Here is a 23,213-nt window from a genome sequence, read left to right on the forward strand (position 1 = left end):
TTACACCCAAAGCCAAACCATCAGAAAATTCTGTTAACTCATCCTTCAAACATATGCAGCATCTGATTACTTATCATCATCTCCGTCATGTCCATCCTGGCACAAGCCATCATCACTCCTGCTTGGATTGTTGCAATAGCCTCCTAACTGGACTTCCTACATCTGCTCATGATCCCAGTCAATCTGATATCTTCAGAACACCTATGGGGTTTGCTGTTTCACAAAGAGTAATAGCTAAAGTCTTATGAGTGGCCTACAAGATACAAGATGATCTAGCTCTGTCTCATCACTCACCCCATCTCCTGCCACTCTGCCCCCTACTCTACTATGTTCCAACTTTGCTGGTCTTTTTGCTCTTTCATGAACCTGTCAAGCATCATCCCTGGATCTCTGCACATGATCCTTCCCCTGGAGTGCTCTCTTTCTAGAGAGAGCAAGGCTAGCAAGATTCCATCTTGTCAGGCCTCTGCCCCAATAGAGTTACTGTCTTTGACCAATATATGTCAAATAGTAGCCCCATATTCTACCCCTTTTTTCTTTCTCTTTCACCCCAATTATTATTTCTCCATAGCAGTCATCAATGTTTGATACACTATGTGTTTCAGTGTTCATATGACTTTTGTTTGTATTTTTATGTACCCCTGATCCCCAGATGATGAGGTTTGGGTGAGTTTGCCATGGAGTTGTCCTCTGTGAATCTCAGTAAGCCTGAATCCTTCTGGCCTTGCTCTTCTTCTAAGATAATGTGCCCAGAAATGAAAGGATTACAAAGGAGACTCTGGCAGCCTCTCCCTTGGGCTACTCAGCCCTTATATTCATTGGAATGTGCATTTGGATTTCCCTATTTTTGGGGGGAAGTTGATAGCTTTCAATATGAAATGAGAAGTTATTGCCTAAATGCACACTATTTAAATTTTGATCAGGACTGGAAACTTCAAGATGTATGTTTGTGGGAGGTGTTTTTCAAGGAATATAAGGCTAGATTGTTATTTTGTTCAGATTGGCTTTAATAGTAGCTCCCCATTCCCAGACGAGGGGAGTGAGGATGCTTAGAAATGTAGGCTTAGGGAACTGGAGAGGCTCTGCACATGCTCAGCTCTTCAGCAGCAATGGCACCGAGGGGGCACCTGGCCCCACCTTTCATGACTGAGTGCACTGTCTTCTTGCAGCTTGTGGAAGACACACAGTTTTTATGTGATAGAGGCACTTTCTGTGGGCTCCTCCCCAGCATCTGACTCCCTCGCTTCTGCAAATAACCTCAGGTTTTCTCTAAAACCAGAGCTCAAACATTTGTGGCTGTTCCTTCTTCAGACTCAAGAACTCTCAATTTCACCATGACCTCTTCAAACTGCATGAGTGGGGAGAATGGTGAGAGAAACACATCTTTTAGTGCTGTTTCCTGGCTCTCAAAGTAAGTTACATAAAAAGGCAAAGAGTAAACGTTAAAATGTTTTTTGAACTGTCATTTGATGATCTTCAGAAAATAGGTACATGTTAGTACCACATTAGGGAGAAAATAAGTTAAATAAAAATTTCCAGCAGTAAGCCTAAAAACTATCATATTGTCACTCAATAATCTGTTTCTGAAGTTCTCCAAATGCATTTTAGTAGGTCTGCAAGCTTTCAACTTTCTAGATCACATACTATATGCATTACACCACAAAAAAACAGAGGCAGTCAAACTGACGGATTCTAATTTAGAAACTGAAAAGTGAATCTTCCGTTGCTTTTGAAGGTAAAAAAAAAAAAATGACAGTCTTTCCTCTTCTCCTGAAAACTTATCTATAATTATGCTTTGGGCTGGAAGGAGCCAGCAGCATACTTGCTGTATGTAACACTGGAGTTTTAAAAGCTTCTTTTTGATGAATTCATCCATAGTTTATCAGTGGGTCAAAAAGTCTGCTTTCCAGAGCTCACACCTACATTTATGCATCAAAGATTGATTTATAAGATAAATCAGGGCTGAGCCACAGTTGAGCACAGGGAAATCACTACATACAAAAAGAACATAAGTTTTACAGTGAGAGCTTCATTAGGTTAAAATTTTTGGCCTCTGTGTACTATGTTCTTTCTTTCCTGTTGAATTTCCGAGTTCCCTCAGGCCAAGAGAAAAACAAACTCTCCACCTCTTCCGACTACACTTGAGTCTCAGGAATACTGAGGTGGTCAAACCTGGTCAGGCTCCCTCCTTCATGCACACCAAGAATCTTGAATTGGATGCCAGCAGAGTTTCCAGAAGCAACATGAGGACATGGGAGAGGCCAGACTGAATTAAGGCAGTAGAGAAGAGGCGAGAAAGGGATCTAGACTAAAATTCTCTGAATGACTATTATGTCTTCAGTACTGAAAAGTGCTTTATATATGGCATTTAATCCTCTCCACAAATGGGTATGCTAAGTAATAATTTACAGCAGTAGAAAGCCCCAGAATGTTTATATGTGACTCCAAAGTTTCTACTTTAAGCCACACGTCCGAAGTTTACTAGAAGTTGTTTATTTTACCTTGGAATAGAAATGGAATGGAAATGTTTCTATTCTTTGTTTTAAAACTGGTGTGACTTTTAACTTATCTTCTCTTATAGATATGTAAGAATACATTCAGTTGTTCATTAGAAGGCTTTTGTCTAATTCTAATTAATTAGCAATAATTAACAAGATCCTAATTAATAGATAGCTGCCTTGTGGGCATTACATCTCAAAAGGGACACTTGCCCTCAGTTACTATTTAACATGTGCTTTAACAGTAGGAAGATACTGTCTGAAAATGCAGTTTTAAATAAGGATGTTACCTACCCATTTGAAAAATACCCAAATACTTCACTGCAAATAAATCTTGCACATAAAATATAAAAATTCTATGTGTTGCATTTGAAATCTGATAAATATTTATTATCAATGCTGTTTGCTTTTAATCTGTTCAGGATATCATTTCTCCAGCTTCTTAGTAGTTAAACAAAAATGGCATTTACATTACAATATTGCTTGCCAACAATCTCATTTTCTGGTTTAGTCAGCAGCCCTTCACGCTTGATTAGTCTTTAATTATACAAATACCTACATATTAAAAAAGTTTTCTTTTTTCCATACTTTGAGCATGTAATTATTTTCTCTTGCATGCAATAACCTTTAATTTTAGGATTAAGCAACTGATTCTTTTTAGTATGGATGGGTCTCTTCAAGTGTTAAAGCAAATTTGATTATTGTATCATGAGAAAAATAAACTTTGGAAAACCTCTCATCAGTACATTTGATGGGGCCTTCATCCACTGCTGCAGAATGCAATGGATATCCGACAGATCAAACAGAAGACTTCACTTTTCTACCTTTTTCCCTACTTCTCCCTACCTTTTTGGTCTAGGTGTGTGATAATTTAAACAATTGCGTTCTACAATGTGCCCATTTTCCTATTTCCATAAAATAGGCCTGAGAGCAGGTTTTATATAAAAACATTTTTTAATACAAATACTATACTACAACTATAGTTGTAATAAAGAAAACCACTAGTTCTTAACTTTTATAACAAAATATTTCCCTATAATAAATCCACATTATGTTTTAAAAAGTAGGAATATCTTCTTGAGTTAGATGGTGTTTCTCTCCATGCTTACTACTTGGGGCCAATGTCAAACAACAATATGATTGAAAAGTGGTACCTCTCTTTTCAAAATCAAACTTAGTAGTGATAGTGCAAGTCATCTGCATAGTGCCTGGCACTTCGTTGGATACTTATTTCATGATAGATTCCTTCTGTCTCCTCTTATACTAGAACTAGAAGTCTATCTCCTTATGGAAATCGTTTCAAGAAGCAAACTAACCTGAGGTCGTCATGGCATTCAATTAGCCACAATACATATATATCACGTTCCACGTTCTGTATTTAGGCATGAAGAACCCAGAGACGAGGAAGACTCGCAGAGGCATTACACAAAGCCTAAGCAGTGAAACTTTAGCCTGTTTGAAGAGCTGCCAAGAAGATATTCTGACTTTCCTCTATCTGCTGTTTCAAAGTTTAATTTACCTGCTGATAATAACTTTTCCCTGCCATCTTATCTACCTTTTCATACAGAAGCACAAGTCTGTTTCCTTTTGTTCTGTTCTTTGGGGTTGACCACAGAATCTCAGAGTTGGACAGGACCATAGAGTTCATCTGGTCTGGCACTTCTGCTTTATAAGAGAATCAATAAATTGTCCCAATGGGCATCCTGCCAGCACACCCTATCTGTGCACTAATCTTTTAGACAGTTCTTTTTCAGAGTTTGTACCCATTGGTCCTAGTTCTACACATCTTAAGGTATAAAGATTAATTGTAATCCTCTTTTCTAGATTAAGCACTTTTATTGTGGATGTTCTTGTGAATTTTACATTCTAGTTGTAAGCAGAAAATAAATAAGCAAATAAATAAATAAATAAATGCTATGCCAGGTGGTGATAAGACCTCTGAAGAAAAATGAAAGAAGGTAAGGGGATAAAGAGTTTGATACATGTGCAATTTTACATAAGATGTGTGGGACAGATACTAGAGACAAATGTAAGCCAAGATCTGAATGAAATGAGGAGGCAAGCCGGATATGTGAAGGAAAAGTATCTAGGCAGAGGGTGTAGTAAGTGCAAAGGCCCTGACTGTGGAAAATCAAACACTGAAATAGCATAAATTTTTAGTAGAAAACCCATCATCCCTAAAAAAATATTTATTCCTTCTAGCCTCCAATGTTCTGTAGAAGCTAGAAGGAAAAATCTGAGATGGTGGTTTGGTGGCCATGACAAACTCTTGGATCTGTCCTGTAACTACTTGTTGAAGAGTGCTTTGAGAACTACTGCTTTTTTCTCTCTTTGCTTTGTATATATATTAAACAATAAAAAAAAGTTAAAAAAAAAAAGAAAGAAAGAAAACCCATCATTCCTTGCCACAAACTTCTTTATTGTGGGGACTACTTTTCAAATTGTTTTAGATTTTTTTTTGGAATATGCCTTTGCATTTCTAAATAATGTGCTTTAATTGTTTCTTTTTGTTGTTCTGGATTTACCAATTTGGACACTACCTATTGATTTCTAATTTGGAAGATGAGAATTAAGCACTCATAGCCCATACCCCACTTCCCCTCCTCCTACTTTCCTTCATTTTCTCAACATGGCTTCTGATTTAATCACTTGTTCAGCGTGTATCTTTTTGTGACTATGAAAGCAGTGTTTCTGGTGAACTAATTAGTATACCATGACTGTATTTTCTTTGTGATAAATGTTTTTGCTCTTACTAAAGTTAATAATTGGGTCTTTGTTTGTTTGCTTAGTTTAAAAAAATTTCTATCAACAATTCTTCCCAAACTCATCACAGGCACAGGAAACCTTCTTTGAATATTCATTTCCCTAAGGTCAAACATACGAAGTAGTCTCTTATTGACCTTCATTCCCCTCACCTTCTCCTTGACCTTTATCTCGCCCAACTTCTCCAGAGACATCCCTCTCAGTATCCTCTATGGTCCTGTTCCATCTAGATTAGTTGCTTTCTAGGCCAGCTGTATACCTGTCAGCATCTATTTCCACCCCCCCCCACCCGAAGGTAGATTTCCAATCTCCCTCTTTTTTGGTTTACTCTCTTGTGCTGAAACACTTCTTCCGGTAGATTTGATGAAGGATGAATGAGAGATACATTTGGAATGAATTTTCCAGAGACTCTGCATCTAAATATTTAATGTATTCTTACATTTCATAGATAGCTTGGCAGTGAATAAACTACAAGTTGATAACCATTATCTTGAATGAGAATTTTATTTTTTTGGGTGCATGGTCTGGGAATTGAACCTGGGTCTCCCACATGAAAGGCAGCATTCTAACCACTGAACCAACCATGCACCCTACGTCACAGAATTTTGAAGGCAATGCACTATTGTCTTCCAGCTTCACGTTTTGCTATTGGAGCTCAGTGTTATTCTGATTCCTGATTCTTTGTATTATACTTATTCCCCCCGCCGCCCTGCCCCGAAACATCTTCCCAGTGATGTGTTTGAGGTTGTTGTTTGTTTGTTTGTTTTTTTCATTTGTTCGGTTGTACATTCAGTGAGATTTTCAATTTGGGAGCACCCTTTGGATCTGGGAAATTTTCTTGAATTATTGCTTTGTTAATTTCTTCTCCACTTTTTCCAGTTTTATTAGTTAAAATTTAGGCCTCCTGGATTGAGTTTTTATTCTCTCACTCTTTTTATTTGTTCCCTCTTTTTTCTCTTTCTTTATCCTTTTGTTCTGAGAGGTTTCCTTACCTTATCTTCTAAAGCACTACTGAACTTATTTCTGCTATAATTATTTTAACTATTATCTAAATATTCTCTTGTGTTTTTCATGGATGCATAATCTTCTCTAATCTCTGGAAAGATATTAATTTTGAAGTTTTACAGAAAGTCATTTTGCTCCTTCTTGCATTGTCTCCGAATTCCTTTTCCTCCCTAGTTTGTTTTGGTTTCTAATTTTAGACAAAGGCATTTTTCAAATATCTGGTCATTCTTTGTTATCTTTTCACATATAAGAAGAATGAGGTAGGAGCCTGGCTATGCTGTTGGAGATACCAAATATCTACAATGGTGCTTTTCTTTCTCACCAGGGAAGAATCTGTCCATTTCTTATCTGGGAGGTGGGGCAGGATGATGAGGTAGGGTGATGATGGAATGTGTGCATGCTTGAATGCCAGTGTACAGATCCGCGTAGCTCCAACAGACCAAGTGTCAATCATTTGGGATGCAGACTCTCCTTTAATCTCCCTGCCATCAGTAAGGGGCCTCTCCCCAGCACACAGCCGTACCTTGTGTCTTCAGGTATAGAATGGCTGTTGTTCAATTTTTCATAAATAAAGCTGCTGGGCTGGGAGACTGATCATTGTCTATCTGCCTGGATGGGGAAGTGAGCTGAGGGTCTAAGTGTTCATTATGCAGTTATTTAATGAATCTTCCTTTCTCAGCCCTGTACATCCCTCACTCCCATTTTCCCTATAATGGTGACTTCAATCCCCAAGGCTTCGGGGAGGTGTTGCAACCAGTGCTGTCTCGCATCTGATTCTGTCCTCTCTATGCCCTTTTTTGATACCTAATTTTCTCACCTAACTCTTCTACCTCCTTTCTGTCTTCCAAAACTTCCATGACTTTGCTTTGTCTACAGTTGTGTTTTCTCCAATTCTCTTTATCTTTTGGATTTATATATATATATATATATTTTTTTTTTTTTTTTTGGTCTGCTGTATGGCAGGGGTCACATTTCATTCTTCTTCCATGTGAATATCCTGCTATTGCAGCACCATTTGTTGAATTTTTGTCCGTTTGTTTGTTTGTATTTGGGGAAGTGCATGGGCCAGGTATTGAACCGGGTCTCCTGACTGGCAGGTGAGAATTCTACCACTGAACTACCCTTGCACCCCCTGGATTTATATAATTTAAAAAACAATTCCTTTACTATCATTTTAGTGGGTTTCAGGAGGGCGTAGAGATAAATCCATGTTTTCAATCTATCATATTTAATAGGAGGTCCTCCCAATTTTTCCTTTTTGAGAACTACAAAGACCTTTACTATTTTTAGTTTTCAAGTACCTTTTCCATTCGTCACAGTTCTTCAGAAATCAACACCATCTTCAGGTATTTAATCTTTCAGTTTAAAAACTACAGTTTCTTGGGATAGCCATTAATCATTTTTGGATAATACTCCTTGCCTTAAGTAACCTATCTTGGTCTAATAAATTATTTACAATTCTTTAGAGCAGTAATTCTTAAACCTCATTGATCATCAAAATCACTAGTTTCCACCCCAGAGATTCTGATTTTGCAGGTGTTAGGTTGGATGAAGGGATGTGTATTATTAAAGAATCCCCAATTAACTAAACTTTTTCTTTAATTTTTTCTTATGGAAAATTTTGAACACATATACAAATAGATAGTATAGTATAATTAATTCCCACGGACCCATCGCTCAGCTTTAACAATTATTGACTCACAGTCAATCTTCTTTCATCTCTATCCCACCTGGTAACTTGCCATGCCCCACATTATTTTCTTCTCCTATATTATTTTAGAGAAATATCCCAGACATCCTATCAATTCATTTGTAAATATTTCAGTTTGTATCTTCAAAAGCTACTCTTAAAAAATAACTATCTTCTCCTATTACACCTAAAAATATTAATAACAGTTGTCCCACCAGGGCTCACATTTAAAGTTGTCTGATAAATACACTTTTTCCTTTTTATGTTTTGCTTGAATTGGAATCTAGATAGGTTCCCCCCCAGGAGACTGGGTGCTGTGTCTTTTGATCTATACGTCCAATTCCCACCAGCTCCCCTTCTCTCTCATTTACTTTACAATTCATTTGTTGATGACACCTCCCCATCTGGTTTTGATGTGTGGCCAATCTGGGAAGTCCGACTGCTTTGGGGCATCCTCAAGTACCACCCAGAGAGAGGAGAGAGGGTGGAGCCATCAGTGCTCTGAAGCTCCCATCCTTGCTTTGAAACCTTCCCTCCCTTTCCCTCTATGTCACCTGCACACCTTTACATAATGTTGCATTTTGACCCTGTTCACCCTAAGATTAAAAAAAAAAAATCATTACTGCTAATATCATGTATGCATGTGTGTGTGTGTGTGCAAGTGTGTATGTAATCTCCTTTCTTCTCCTTACCGTATGTGCACTTGTCCTTACTGAACATAATCCTTTTGGAGGACCTCTGTCTGTCTAAATAATATTTCTTCTAGCATGGTGTTGGTCCTAGTACTGTTCTGGTTAGAAACTCCGTCTGGTTTGGAAGAAGGGGGTAGGGTTCATAGTGGGGCAGACCTTTTGGTAGGCAAATATCTTTCCATTCAGTCTGGGATTTGCAAAAAGAAGGTACCTCCTATTACCCTTGACCCAAGGATATGTGTATATATATTTATACAGATATATTTGCGCATGTGTAGTTTTGTATGTATGTATGTATATTTTGGCTTGAGATGTAAAATGTATTTCTTAATATGGGACAAGGTCAGATGAACTTGAAAAACCTTCCCTTGGAAGACCCACCTTTTCAGGGAGGAAGAGGTGGGAATTCTTACTCAGATATCTAACAGCTCAAGAAGCAAGCTATCTGGGTCTCAAAATACCTCATGTGATGATGAGGGTCTGACTACTAAACACCTTCCCCAACAATCAAAAGGACCAAATAGTAATGCTACTCCTGCATCTTGCAGAGAACATCAAGATTCAGCCTTACACCACTACCCATGTGGCTGGAAATTCACAGAAAATCAGTAGTCAGTCAAACCTATTACACTGAGAGACTAAATAATATATTAAAAGCTGACAAAGGGGGTGCAAGGGTAGTTCAGTGGTAGAATTCTTGCTTGCCACGTGGGAAACCCAGGACAGCCACATGGAAAAAGAATGAAACGTGACCCCCATCATATAGCATCCAAACAAACAAACAAAAAACTGACAAGGTAGTTATACCAAAATGAATAAATAATTCTAAAAAGAAAATGAAAGGTGGGAGAGAGAAAATGGTAGGAAGGAGGGAAGCACCGAGTCCCATGCTGATCCCAATATATTTATAAGAATTATTATTTCTGCCTTTTCATTAAATTAAGAAGTCATTCAAACTTAATAGTTTTCTGTGGCATTGAGTGGACTGAAAGCTGGTGGAGGCAGTGTGGGTAAGCGTTGGAGGAGGCATGGTGAGTGTGGGCTTAGGGTGAGGTGGCCAAATCATTTGTCATCCAAACTAGGGACACTCGTGAGAGTGAAATGGGCACTTATAAATAATTACACTGGACAACATACAGAAACAGACACTTTTCGGTTTCTGTTAAATGGGAATGTAGGTCTCCCGTGTTGGAGAGACCAGAGGGACTTGGGCTCAAATCTCAGCTCTATCTTTTATGGCTTTTGATGAGTTACCAGCTTCTCTGAGTCTTCATTTTCTCACCCCCATAAGTGATTGCAAGGTATAAATAGAAGAACAAGCAAAACATCTAGTACAGTGCCTGGCATGTGTTAAACACTGAATTTAAAAAAACCAACATATCATCATTTTTCTATAAGGAAATTCTGTGTGTTTGTCCACTCTAACAGTGGGGTTTGGGGCAGCTAGAGTGTGGAAAGTGAGAGTTCCAGGTGTCCAATGGTTGTAGGGATCTCCATCCAGGGTGGGAGATTTTTTTTCACTTTCCTCAAGCCTTTCTGTCTGCTTTCTAGTACTTATATCCTTTGGAAAACATGATTTAACTTACAAGTTAATCAGGTCTGTAACATACTAAGAAGGTTTGATATAATAACATCTATTATATTCTGAGCACCAAAACCATCATATGTGGCCTGATATATCCCAGAGTAATTTGGGTAGAGAATAAACAGTATTTGCAAAGTCCCCTTGGTGGACTGGGAGAAAGGAGGAAATATTCAACTTCCCCATTTGGGGAAGGCCTGATATTCTCACAAGCAGTGGGAACAACCAATTCAATAGGCTGAGTCCTGGATTTTGGGGTTTGACCCTGTGAAACTTATTCCTGCAAAGGATAGGGTAAGCCTACTGATAATTATGCCTAAGAGTCACCCCCAGAGAATCTCTTTTGTTGCTCAGATGTGGCCTCTTTCTCTAAGCCAACTTGGCAGATGAACTCACTGCCCTCCCTGTTATGTGGGTCATGACTCCCAGGGGTGTAAATCTCCCTGGTAACGTGGGACAGAACTCTGGGAATGAACCAGGACCTGGCATTATGGGATTGAGAAAGCCTTCTTGACCAAAATGGGGAGAAGAGAAGTGAGCAAAATAAAATTCAGTGGCTGAGAGATTTCAAATAGAGTTGAGAGGTTATCCTGGAGGTAATTCATATGCATTCTATAGATATCCCATTTTAGGTTATGGTATATTGGAATGGCTGGAGGGAAATACCTGAAGCTGTTGAATTGTATTCCAGTAGCCTTGATTCTTGAAGACAATTGTATAATTAAATAGCTTTTACAGTGTGACCATATGATTGTGCAAACCTTGTGTCTGGCATTTATCCAGGGTACAGTCAGGTGAGTAAAAAAATAAGTAAAAAGAAATAAACAAATAATGGGGGAGGGATAAGAGGTAAAAAAATGGGTAGATTGAAATACTCGTGGTCAATGGGAGGGGAAAGGGGTATAGGATGTATGAGATTTTTTCTATTTCTTTTTCTGGAATGATGCAAATATTTTAAAAAATGGTTATCATTATGAATACACAACTATGTGATGATATTGTGAGCCACTGATTATATACTGTGCATGGACTGTATGTATGTGAAACTTTCTCAATAAAAATATACAAATATTTTAAACACTATCATGTGTTGAGATGGTAGGGAAAGGAGGATGCAAAATATAACAGAAGATGAAATGATGGTCCTTAGTTTTATGTGCATTTCCTCCCAAATTAAAGAAGCTGATTTAAAGCATTTTAATCAGGTCTCCATTTCCCAAAGCCCACTGAGAAGAGAAGGATGGGGTTAAAACAATTTCCAAGGAATTGTAATCAGAATCATAATAAAATCTAAGTTTATAGCCCTTACTATGTTCCAGCATTGTTCTAAATATAAAAATGAATAGGTAATGCTTCTTACATTAGTAACTTATCTTAACTGAGTAATTTTGCAAATAAATGTGAGATTGTCTCATAGCAGGTACTTGTGTATTTGTGAAATGAATAATTATTAAATGAGAAATCCTCACCTAGAACAATTATTAACAATCCTACGGCGATACAGAAGGGCTTAGAATTCAAGTAAGATAAATTTGTCTAAACAAAAGATGGGGGAAAAGACTCAAAAGCATTTGCTAAGTACCCAGTGTGTGAGCTTAGAGAACAGAGCAATCATTGTGGCAGGGCAAACACGGAAGGCTTCATGGAAGCAGAAAGCTGTGAAATGAGTAAAAAAGAACACGTGGAGAGAAGAGAGGACCTTCCTGGCCATGGTCACAGTGTCACAAAGCCAGGGAGGTGGGACTGCACAGAGCACATTGGGGCACAGGGAACAGGCCAGTCCAGGTGCAAGGGAGGGAGGTGCTGGGAGATGGGGTGGAGCGCAGGGCCAGCTTTTGCAGGCAAGGAGGCCAAACTCTTATAGACACTGAGGGGTTGGAGCATGGGGCAATGTAAACAAAATGTTCTTTTAGGAAGGTTGACTTGTCAGTGGTTTGTGAAGTGAACTGGATTGGGCAGTGTGCTGGTTTGAAACTGTCATGTACCCCAGAAAAGCCATGCTTTTTCATCCTCGGTCAATATTGCTGGGTGGGATCTTTTTGATCGTTTCCATGGAGATGTGTCTCCACCCATTTAAAGTGGGGTTGCTAACTGGAGACCTTTAAGAGAGAACCATTTTGGAAAAAGTTTTAGAGCCAAGAGAGCCCACATAGCCAGACAACACCCCGAGGGAAGCCCTATGAAATGAGGAGAGAGAGCTAGCAGATGTCACCATGTATCTTCCCAGCTAGGAGAAGAACCCAGAACTCTATTGTTTCTTTCTTTGGAGTTGTGTCTTTCTCCGGATGCCGTAGTTTGGATATTTTCATGGCCTTAAAACTGTAAACCTGCAACTTAATAAATTCCCCTTTTACAAGACATTTTGTTTCTGGTAAACTGCATTTTGGTAGCTTTAGCAAACAAAAACAGGGAGCAAACAGGAGTAGGAAGATGAGGTCAGGGGGAAAGTGATAACTGTTGCCCTGTAGCCAGACTAGGTGGGAGACCAGCGAACAGCTCTAGGCCCCTCGGCTGTGGAGCTCTGCAGCCCATGGTTCCTCTGAGGAAGAGCCCAAGAATCTGGCTTTTGACTTGCAGCTCTCCAGAGGGCACCACCCTTTCCCTTGCTAAATTTTCTAGGAGCCTAAATTAGTTAATTTTATCAATGTGGGGCTCTGTGCTTCCCTCCTTCCTACCATTTTCTCTCTTCCCTGTCCCTTTCTCTTTAGAATTATTTATCTGTTTTTGGTGGAACTACTGCATCAGCTTTTAATATATTATTTAGTCATTCAATGTAATAGGTTTGGCCAACTACTGACTTCATGTGAATTTCCAACCAGATGGGTAGTAGTAGGAGGCTAATTCTTGATGTCTCAGCAAAGAGGAGGGACTGGTATTTATTTTTTGGTCCTTTTGACTGTTTGGGAAAGTGTTTGGTGTTTGAAACTCATCACCATGTATTTCGGGACTCTGATAAGTCTGCTTCTTGGTCTGCTAGGTGTCTAGGCATTTCTACCATTTCCTCCCTGAAACATTAGGTCTTCCCGAGTAGGGTATTTAAAATTCATGTGATCTGGTCCCATAGTAAGAGATACATTTTCTATCTGAAGCGAACATATACATACATATAAAACTATACACACAGACATATATATCTATGTGTGTATATATATGTTTTTCTATGCATATTTCTACAGTTATATGTATATATATATTTGCATGTATATAACTGAAACAAAAAGTTTCATGAAAAAATACTGTGTGTGACATGTTCTGGTATTTTCTAATCTCTTTCATTATTGCTGTTAAAAAATGCTGGTTACTTTGTGGTTGGACAATGTCTGTGATTAAGATTATAAATATAAATAAGTTCTTTCATGAACCAGAACAAATATATGACACTTTACAAGGAGTTAATATTGGAGTGGTTTAAAAATGTACCTATTGTAAACTATTAAGTATAATTAACAGTACTATCTTAATATACTTTCATCAACAGTAATAAATGTATCTTAGGGGTCAACAATATTGTGGGATAAGTGGTATGGAATGGTTTGGGTTTTATTTTTTATATTTCTTTAATTTTTCATTTCAGAGTAATGAAATATTCTAAAATTGATTGTGGTGATGAATGCACAACCATGTGGTAATACTGTGAGCCACTGATTGTATACTTTGAATTGATTTTATGGTATATCAATATATCTCAATAAAACTGCATTAAAAAAATGCTGGTTACAAACTACTAAAGTGAGCTTAAAAACACCCACCAATGTTGTCAAGAAAAACACCATGTCCCTCCCCCACCCGTGTATGTGGTCCCACCTAAATCTTCATGAAGTCCATAAGGTACTGCCTCTCAACTGCCAAGGCCATCTTGTCTTCTATGACTGCCTGCTACCATGCTCCTTGGTTCAAGGGACACTCATTTATGAAATGTATCAGATTCATTCTTGATAGGATGGAGAGAGGATGGGGCCTTTTTTTTTCAGACTGGGAAGCAGGAGGAGATAAACATGTGGCCAAAGAAAGACTCCATGGGATTTAGACAACCCATCCTATGGTCAAAAAGGAATGTCTTACTTCTCCAAAGGTATCTGATAACTATCAAAAGAGAAGAAGAATCCCCTTCCCTGTCTGCTTCTCAATAACCTCTGCTTTAAGACAATTCCCCCCAGGAAAGGCAGAATTTTTCTTATGTAGTTCCCAGATAAGACAGAAATGACTGGAGAGAAGTCCTGACTTACTCTTAAACTCTAACTTCCAAAGCTTCCCAGTTGAGACCTGGGTGCCCGTTAGCACTGAGTGAATCACAGCTCAGCTTTGAGGTTGTACAAGGAAGAGAATCTGGGCTCTGATGTGTTTTCTTAAGGAAAAAAAAAAAGGATACCCCATCAGCCTCACTCCCAAACATATGGTGTGGTATAAAGTGGTATTTATTTAAAATGTAAAATACCAGGACCATGCCCACTTAAGAACCAACAGATTTTACAGTTTAGATTTCTTCTTCCTTTCTTTAGAAATAATATAGATCATTTCAATCCATACCCTAGTTCTAGAGCCGTGTTGGCAAGGAGATTTTTCTAAGGGTTTTTTTTTTGTTTTCCATTGCATAGAGCCAAAGGTTTTATCCTCTGACCTTTTGATTCCTGTTCTGCATGCAATCAATGTCAGGTCACCTCAAGTAAAATGAAAAGGAGGTTAAGTGGAAAAACCAAAAGCAAAAAGCCAAAGGTGCACAAAGCACCAAACCTGCCAAGACAGGTTTAAAAATCCCACCAGTTTGAGATAGCACTTTCCCTTGGATAGGAGAACATTTCTTGTTTGCTCTGTGCTCCCCACCTCATGCCCCCCTCCCCCCAACTGTTTGGTGCCTGATTTGTTTCCAGTTGCAGCAGGGAGGTCAGAGCCAGCCAAGAAAATGAATGGAACCGGCCTCCTGCCGGGGCGCCTGGAGCGCGGGTGTTACGGATCAGCGTAAAGCCAGCTCCCTTTCTCAGGCCTGGGCCGATGTAAGTCACTGGAGTGGCAAATTACATCAGACCTACAGCTGTAACCCGACATTATGATTAATTTGATCAGTAATTTCTCCTGTTTTTCATTTTAATCGGTGTGACTATTCTGCTGTGGCAGGTCTTTCAGATCTAATTAAGATAAATTTCGGAGTAAAAGACTTGGCAGAATTTTCCAGTCAAATCCAGGCATTGAGTGCAAAGACCTGCAGCCCAGACAATCACCATGGGAGGGTGGCACGAGGCGCTCCCACTCAGCAATAAGCCACCAGCACTTAAGCAAATTCATCATCTCCGGCATTGCTTAGTCATTCTCTCAAAATATCCCAGGCAGAAAAGAAAAGAAAGAAAAGGCCAAGACCATGTCATTTTCCCCCAGTGCTCACACTCCACTAATTTGCCCAAATTACATGGATAACCCTGTAAGTGAACACTTGAAGAATCCCTGATTTGTCCTTCTAAGAAAGATTCTAAATGAATATGCACATATGTGTACATTAAATAAATACACACCAATGCTGAATGTGTGTACACTATGAAATTTTAAAGTCTAAGCATACACACATATTCTAACTGTTGAGTGCAAGTACACAACCATACACATATTTGACTGGATTGGCAGTAAGACTTCGTTTCTTGAAATTGTTTTCTTTTAGGTCAACTCATGCATTTATTTATGCATCTTAATTAAGGCTAGTGGCGCATACTTGTACAAATTCTGTTAGGTTTCTGCTCTTTGCGGATGAAGGAGTTAATGAGTTTTTTCCCAAAACTGTCCAATTGACAGGACCCAACTATAAAATCTGGTGTAGACAGACACTGAGCAAGTGTCAAGGATTTGCCTGGGTTACTGGGTTACATGTCCCCTTGCAGGAAATGCAAAATGATACAACAAGAGTTTCAAAAGGGCAGATATTTCTCAGGACATCCACTGAATTTTATCAAGAAAGTACTGCTTTTATGATGATGGTTCTGTTCCCAATGATCATAAAGCAAATTCCTTATTCTAACAGAAATGGCCATCATGAAAGTCAAACATTATCTTGAGTAAAGATGTTTACGTTGAATGTTATTTTGTACAACAGACTGGCCCCTGATTATCACTATAGCACCTGATGTCAGGTACTAAGAACCACATTCTGACTGTGTATGACCTATACATTTTTTTCACGTAGGAACATTCTTATATTTGTACTTTACCTATAGTCATCATCTACAACAAGGTTCACAGTTATACAGTCCATATTTTATCCTCCAGCTTTTCTTCTAGTGACATATACAACCCTAAACTTCCCCTTTCAACCATAATCACAGCCATATTTCAGCACTACTAGTTACTCTTATAGTGATGTGCTACCGTCACCTCTGTCCATTCCAAACATTTATGATCATGCTTATTAAAAATTCGAAACAGATTAAGCACCAGCTCCCTGTTCTCTACTCTCTATCTCCTATACTCTCGATTTTGGCTCTAAGAGATTGCTCATTATAATTAGTTCATGTTAGTGAGATCATACAATATTTGTCCTTTTGTTTCTTGCCTAATTCATTCAACATAATATTCTCAAGGTTCATCCATGTGGTCATACGCATCAGAGGCCCATTTCTTCTCATAGTTTAGTATTATTCCATTGTATGCATATACTACGTTTTGTTTATACATCAGTCGATGGCGACTTGGGTTGCTTCCAACTTTTGGCAATTGTGAATAATGCTACTAGAATATCAGTGTGCAAATGTCTGTTCACATCCCTGCTTTTAGTTCTTCTGAGTATATACTTAGTAGTGAATGAGTGATCCTATTTCTCTACATCCTCTCCAACATTTGTAGCTTTCTGTTTTTTTGATACTGGCCATTCTAGCGAGTGTGAAATGGTATCTCATTGTAGTTTTGGTCTGCATTTCCCTAATAGCTAGCGATTTTGAGCATTTTTTCATGTGCTTTTTAGTCATCTGTATTTCGTCTTTAGAAAAGTATCTATTCCGTTCTTTTGCCCTTTTTTTTGGCATGGGCAGACACCGGGAATAGAACCCAGGTCTCAGACAGGGCAGGCGAGAATTCTGCCACTGAGCCACATTGCCCGCATTTGCCCATTTTTAAACTGGGGTGTTTGCCTTTTTTATTGTTGAGTTGTAGGACTTCTTCATATATTCTGAATATAAAACTCTTATTGGATATGTGATTCCCAAATATATTCTCCCACTGAATAGGCTTACTTTTCATTTTTTTGACAAAGTTCTTTGAAGCATAAGATTACTCAATTTTGAGTAGGTTCCATTTATCTATTTCTTCTTTCACTGCTTGCACTTTGGGGGTAAGGTCTAAGAAACCACCCCTTACCACCAGGTCTTGAAGCTGCATCTTTACATTTTCTTCTAGGACTTTTATGGTCCTAGCTCTTGTATATATGACCTATACATTTTGAGGATGACTTTGCTACTATTTTGTGTGTGTCTTGGCTTTTCCTCCTGAAAACGAGTGTTGAAGTGAGAAGATTCTACACCCCTAGTGAGATGGATTGTTTCCAGTGGGCTTTCTTTGATGCACAAAAGGTGATGGGAACCTGCAGTTAGGTAGGTGTGATGTTAACAGTCATATAGTAAGATAAATTTGATCTGAAAAATTAGAGTGAGACTTTTGATTGCTCACAGGTATCCCTCAGCTATTCCAGCTCCAGTTAGGGTACCGTTCACAGACCACTGTCAACTCTTTGTGTTTGGAAGCGCTTTCAGTAAAAGTAGAATATTTACTAAAGAAAGAGAAGAATGTGTGCCATGTCTGTCATGCTCCTCAATTTCAGAGTTACCGATCTTTGAGCAGTGTGAAGATCAAGATTTAGATAAGGAGCTAGAAGAAAGACATAAGCCTCAGGCAAGTTCAGGCAGATGGGAAAGTGGAGATTTCTCTCCAGAAAATGCTATCTACCTCCATTCTCACCTGCAAGCTAAAGAAATCATTGTGCAACTTAAAATGAGACTGCCGTACAACATGGAAATCTCACAATGAAAATGGAAAGTAGGCAGACTAGTACAGCAAACAAACTTCCCAAGTCTGATAGCCTTCAATTTGAATTTAATCCCAGGTAATTAAACTTAACTTCCTCATCTTTGACCAGCCGCATCAGTGTCACCTGGGAATTGGCTAGTATGGAGACTCTGGGGTGACTCTCTACCTCAGTCCTACTGAATCAGAATCTGCATTCATCAATGCCCCAGCAAAATTCCTGGTATAGGGCTTAGCTCTCTTAATTGAGACAATATCTAGCAGCAATCTGGGCATCTAATATACTCTCAATCAGCAGCATTTCTTGTTTTGAGAGGATATGAAAAGATTATTTGTTTTCCCTATTAGATGATGAGTGTCAGATATGAATTACCACATTTTTGCAAACATTGGCTAATAACCTATCTTCAGAGTCTGAGAGAGGTTTGAATGGACAAAAAAGTACAGATATGGTTGTTTTCATTCTCTGAGGGGCTATGAATCCGGAGAGGGGTAAGGCAGAAATAATGCAGGCTCATTCTTTTATAGAAATTAAGAACTAGTCTTATAAAAGTGAGTACCAACTCATGCAACAACACTTAAGGGTGACAAGTATTTTGTGTGAACAAAAGGTAGGAATTTGCTCTTTTACAAATGAATTGGGAGACTATTTAAAGACCATAGGCAGTCATGGCCCCACCTTTAAATCACCTGGTCGGGGTGGGGGTGAAAAAATTCTGATGTCCTCTCTATATTCCCTCCCTCCCACCCAAGAATTCAATCAGAATCTCTAATTCAGACGGAAGCCAGATCATGTGTCATAAAAGGAAAAAAAAAATCTTCAGATGATTCCAATATGCAGTCAAAATCAAGAACCACTGCCACAGAGTTTGAAGATTTTCCCTTGAAAAAGAAAACAAAGGAACTGAAGAGGAGTGTGGGAATAGCCTCGGCTGTTTGGATACGGTGTGGCGAATGAGATGAGAGAACTGTCCTTAGACCATGGCATGGGTGGGGTAGGGCAGTGGTATGAGGGGCCCTTGTGGCCCAGAAAGTATCGAATAATATGCAGTTCTACCTTTTTGGTATGAAGATACCTCTTCATCACTTGAGGAGGATCACTGGCAATGAAAATGGTATGCAGGTTGTTCCTTGAAGATGCTAACAGTGTACTGTGTGATAGGTACCCATGCTGGGAGCTTGGACGATACCCCATCTTTGCTTTGTGTCTTTAATAGCTTTCTGCTTTGTGCAGGTGGGTTCCCACTGACCATCTGGTTTTAGGCCCAAATTGGTCAGATTCCTTCCATGGGGTGCAGAGTCCTAGAAGTGATAGCTCTCCAAGGAAGATTAATTTTCAGAACTTTGGACAGAAGTAAAAGGTTTTTTTTGTTTTTTTTTTCCCCCTCTGATTTAAAAAAGTAGAAGTTTCCAAATTATCCAGACTCAGGAGAGTTTTCCCCAAGGACTACTTGGGGACTACTTCAAACCCTTCAGAGTTTGGGGGTACCCTTCTCCTCTCTGAACCCTTAAATGCCATTTTGTTCTCTTTAAATGCCACATTCACAACCTCACAATGGGAAGACAGCGCGATCACCTTTGGAAAGGGAAGCTAGCTTCTGGTACGTATGGAGTCCAACAGAGAAAAAGAAGGGAACTCTTTACCTCTCTCTTTTAAATCACAGTTCAATAGCTTCTGGTGTAGAAAACTAAATGGCAGTACTGGGCTGGTCCCTGTCCAACCACAGTTCTGGCAAAATGTGTCTGTCTGGAAAAGGTGCATTGATTGGGGCCCAATTTAGCCTTCACATCAGAGTCCTGGTTCAGAGAATGAAGCTGTTTGCATACAAATGCAGGGAGCCTTCATGCACCTCTGGATTTAGTCATCCCCACAGAGAGGCCAAGGATGTGGAATTGCCCTTTCTAGTCAACTGCCCTTTCAAGGGGCCACTGAACCTTTGCCATGTGGGTTCTTCTTACGAATTAAAGAAGAGGCTCTCAACATAGTGCCTTTCTCTGCCTTACCTCTGCCCTTGCAGAGGCCCAAGTAACTGCTTCCTAAGCCAGAATGCCCCATTTAGTTCTTAGCAGTGGAGACTGAAGGAAAAGGAAAACATCAGTGCCTCTGAGGGCCCATTTTAATTTTTTTTAACAGGAAATGCAAGGAGAGCCAGGGTTGAAGCATTAAACTAAGCTAGTACCCCATAGGCAGAGTTTCCACATTCTGTTGATTTCAAGGACGGAGTCATGGCTTGCCATATACAGATTTCAGACAGACTTGCTTGTTGTTTGGACTCCAAACCCTCCTTTTAAAGCACAGATGTGGAAAATGAGGAAGTCAGGGTATCAGCAAATCTCCTGACCACTGGAAAATTCTCAGTCAAAAGAAGAGGAAAGTGAAGCTCTTGAGGAGAGGAGGTGCATGCTTTCTCCCAGCCCTGCTGATGCATTGGGTTTACTAGGGACTGGGTGACCCTACAGCACCCTGCTTGTCACTTCTCCAGATGCCCTGGCATGACAATCAGGAGAAATAATAGGGAGTTGAGAAGAGAGGTGGCCATCTGAAGAGGAAGGTCTCTAAGACCTTGGCTGGCATGAGGGGCAACCCAGCAGAGCTTCCCTTATTTTTTTACCAAGTCATCTTACTCATTGCCGACTTCAAGGACCATACCTAGTTTTGGCTTTTTCTGCCTTTGGCTTGATTTTGAGTTTCTCCATCCCCCTGCCCCATTGTTCTCTATTTTCCTTTCTTAACTATTCAATCTATTGGATTTGGTCAGTAAATTATTACATGATATTCTAGGTAAAGAAATAGAAGCTTATTTTTGTTGTGTTGACTTTACAACTATCCAAGAAAGAAGACTTAGAGACATGGTTCCAAAAAGATTTTCCATCTTATAAGATTTTTCTTATAAGAAAAAAAGAGTCCAGTGGTAACATAATTTTGGGAATTTCTTGGATAAAGTTAACTAGGCATCTCTACTGCAGAATGTCTTTTGGCTTTCAGTATTCGAATACTCACTGGGGAATATCTAGAAGCAGCACACTGCATTAAGCATTTATTTAAAAAAATATGCATTTATTTATTATTTTTACCATGGAATTGGTTTGCAATAAAGTTTCTTTGGACTGAGTTCCGTGGAAGACACTTTGGGAAATACTGCCTTAGAAAATGCTAGCTGCCAAACAAGAATATATATTTCAAAGGTAAAACCAGAGGCTTATAATATAGAATATAGGGAAATTAGAGATACATAGAAGCTAGAGATGGGTGAATGGTCAGCTAATGAGGTTGAACTCAAATGTAAGGGAAGAGATAGAAGTAAAGGCGGTTCTCTTGTGGGTCTATAAGTAATATTACCATATTGAAGGTGAACATGATTGAAAGGGGTTGTATAGACCCATGTGTCCTACTGATTAACACTACAAGTATAAATAAATTCTTGTATGAACTACTTCAAAGGTATGAATCTTATACAAAGAGTGTATGAGTTTGGGGTATAGGGAGAAAACTGCTGTTGGATGCTATGGGCTATGTTTAACAAGAAAACATCAACGGTACCAGAGCAACAGCAGGGGTAAATAATGGAGGGAGGGACAAGAGCTAAGGGGAAGTTTAGACTTTTTATTTGGTGAGGGTGTGTTTATTTGTTACCTTTCTCTTGGGAACAATGAAATTATCTAAAATTGAGAGTGTTGATAGACTGTTGACTTTGGACGTTATACAGGATGGCTAATAAACAGAAGTGACTGAAGGATGCAGTGATTGCGAAGTAGATTGATGAACGATGGTGTATACATTTGATCAAATATTCTGCTGCTACAAAAAGGAACAAAGTTGTGAGGCATGCACATTGTGAATGAACCTGTGGGACATTTGGTGAGGCAAAATAAGACAGAAGCAAAAGAGCAATTATTGTATGGTCTCATTTAGAAAATGCTTATAAGAAAACAGGGGCCTAGACTGTAAACTCTTGCAATAGTCCTATTTAGTCCAGGGTGGTAAATATTATATCTGGATTTTGAAAGGCTATTTTATATATTTATATATGTATTACCTGGTGTTTATAGATTAGAATGAAGTCAATCAGGTTGGGATTAAGGTAATGCAGAATACAAGGGTAAGGAAGACATTATCTGTATTTTAGAACCTCATTTATTCTTTGAAATCAAAGAAGAAAGATTTATTTTGTCCAGAACCTACATTTTCTGTAACACATAATTTAATTCATACTGTCTGGACAGATCATTTAAGCAATCCAAACACAGGGAGCACAGAATAAGAATGAGAGCCTTTAATCCTCTATAGCTTAATATCAATGCCTGAATACATCCCAGAATATATTAAGCAGATAATCAAAAAATATTGGCAAAGTCCTCTAAGGGATGGGAGAAAAAATATGGAACTATTAAACTTTACCACTGGGGAAATCTCTGACAATGTGTCAAACATTAGGGACCCCCAAATCAATAGGCCAAGCCTCGATCTTGAGGCTTGCTCTTGTGAAGCTTATGTATGTAATGGAGAAGCTCAGCCTATCTATAAGTAGGCCTAAGAGGTACTTCTGGAGGACCTCTTTTGTTGCTCAGATGTGGTCTCACTCTCTCTAAATCCAACTCTGCAAGTGAAATAAATCATTGCCCTCCTCCGAACATGGGATTTAACATCCAGGGGTGAACGTCTCCCTGGCAGCATGGGAGGTGACTCCCAGGGATAAGTCCAGCCGTGATACCATGGAATCAACAGTGCTATCCTGACCAAAAGGGGGAAAAGAAGTGTAAGAAATAAGGTATCAGTGGCTGAGAGAGTTCAAATGGAGTCAAGAGGCTACTCGGGAGGTCACTCTTACGCAAGCTTCAGTTAGACATTGCTACCTACCATAACTTGCCAAAACCCAACCAAAACCATTCCAGTCAATCCTAAAGAACACCTAGGGTAATATATAAGATTATACAAAGATTCCACGCACTAGGCTAACTTTTCAGAAACCTACAACGTCCAGATGGGC

At 39.1% G+C, this 23,213-nt stretch overlaps 1 protein-coding gene and 1 long non-coding RNA gene across 5 annotated transcripts in view; one reads left to right on the plus strand and one right to left on the minus strand.

The window, feature by feature from the left end:
- LOC143649470 (uncharacterized) overlaps window positions 1-4,197 on the plus strand; it is a 37,681-nt gene extending 33,484 nt beyond the window's left edge. For 3 of the 4 annotated variants that reach the window (XR_013159033.1, XR_013159023.1, XR_013159032.1), the window contains one exon: window positions 1,312-1,411. This is a non-coding gene — a long non-coding RNA (uncharacterized LOC143649470). Of the gene's footprint in view, window positions 1-1,311; window positions 1,412-3,880 lie in introns of those variants that run through there. The other variant, XR_013159030.1, reaches the window with a different exon arrangement.
- POU6F2 (POU class 6 homeobox 2) overlaps window positions 1-23,213 on the minus strand; it is a 506,010-nt gene that overhangs the window by 87,741 nt on the left and 395,056 nt on the right. The window lies entirely within an intron of this gene.

Source organism: Tamandua tetradactyla, chromosome 1, assembly GCF_023851605.1.
Source record: "Tamandua tetradactyla isolate mTamTet1 chromosome 1, mTamTet1.pri, whole genome shotgun sequence".
NCBI lineage: Eukaryota > Metazoa > Chordata > Mammalia > Pilosa > Myrmecophagidae > Tamandua > Tamandua tetradactyla.